The following is a 1,731-nucleotide window of genomic DNA, read 5'->3' on the forward strand; positions in this document are numbered from 1 at the left end:
AGATAGCTTTGTTTGTTATTTTGGAAGTCCATGGTGGTTTTTAATATTCTTAACCTACATCTTACTTAAATGCACCAATTCATCTCTGGTCTCCCTTATACATTCCCCAACTTTTCCATTCATATGTGGCATTTGAAAATACCATGGTTCGAGTCGGGTGCACCTTAGCACTAAGAGTGACATCTTTTCCTTTTAACAGTTTAAAGACATATTTTATGGCAGATTTCACAAATGCAATATGTCATTTGATTTATTGGCTACTACTTCCATAATATTGATTGTGGATCAAAGAAAAGTGAAATTTGTGACAATTTCAATCTTCTCTGTTTATTATGATGTTGTTTATTGGGCCAGCTGTGAGAATTTTTGTTTTCTTTAAGTTGAAGTGTAATTCACATTGAAGGCTTTGATCAATTTCTGTGCTATCAAACCATAGACAAAGCTAATAGTAAGAACTACCTGATAAGAACTGCAGTCTTTTGGTTAAAGGGATGATTCAAACCAAAAATGACAAGCAGAAAAACTATCAGAGATATAAACACCCTGATTGGTATCTAGCATTGTCAGATTTCCTTTTGTATCTTTCATTGACAGAACTTAAGTGAGATTAGAACATAAGTGAGTTTGTTGATGAAATGCATAAATGTTCATTTTTGTGAAATACAGAACAAGACAAAGAGCATAAAGCATAGATATGAAAGGGTAAAAAAGCACTTCTTTCTTTTGTTTACCAACACAACTTGTCTTCATCTTGAAAGAAAGCAGCCATCAAATAACAAATATTAACTATTTTGAAAAAGCTGCAGCTTATCAATAAAAATTAAGGACTAGAAATAAAACTGTAGAGGAAAAGACCAACAGATTGGTCAGCACAAGTAAAAATCTATTTCTGTTATAACATTCACAGAAGTTGTAAGTCATGTATTTTCTGCTAATTGCTCTAATTTGCTTTACAGCACCCCATGTTGTTAGATAGATAAAGATTTGGAAGTCAAGGTGGGCACAACACCTGTATTTCATCGTGACCTAAATAAAATTAATCTGAGTAAAAAATTTGGTGCCCTACACAGAATTTAATAGGCAAATAGGATAACAGGAACCTCAGTGTAGTCCTCCATTGCTTGTGACTTCTCAGTCCTAACTTCTTACATGTCACGATAATGATGCATCAAGAAAGAGCATTACTCAAATGACCTCACTATAGTGAGAGAAAGTTGGAGCTGAACCTGATAAGATTGTCTGGATTTGAGCGCCTCTTTCCTGTGACATCTTAAGTTTGCATCGTTCTCCACATTGGTGACCACAATATGTGACTTTTCTGCTACCGTCTTCTGCTTATGTCTGTGTTCATGTCATTTATGATCTGTCCTTTGAGTTTAATCAGGAGTAGGTGGTAATGAAATATGTAACGATCTGGAGTTAGAAAACCAAAAGGGAGGAACATGCTTAGCATTTCACTAGCTGAAAGAACTGAAGAAAAAAAATAAAGTTTAGACTTGAATATTGAAGGATTCTATGGGCAAAACACTCACCACTCATCTATCATACTGTAGTGTTTTGTCATACTGTAGTGTTTTGCATGTTGCTGTGATTTTAGAAGTTATGCCATGGGTATTCTAAATATCAGGAGGGTCATTCATGGTGGACAGGTTTCAGCTGAGCTTCCAGAAGAAGACCGACTAGGAAGAATGAGAGACAGACTAATTCTTTTTTTTTTTTTTTTTTAATTTG

Source organism: Chrysochloris asiatica, unplaced genomic scaffold (assembly GCF_000296735.1).
Source record: "Chrysochloris asiatica unplaced genomic scaffold, ChrAsi1.0 scaffold00484, whole genome shotgun sequence".
NCBI classification, from domain to species: domain Eukaryota; kingdom Metazoa; phylum Chordata; class Mammalia; order Afrosoricida; family Chrysochloridae; genus Chrysochloris; species Chrysochloris asiatica.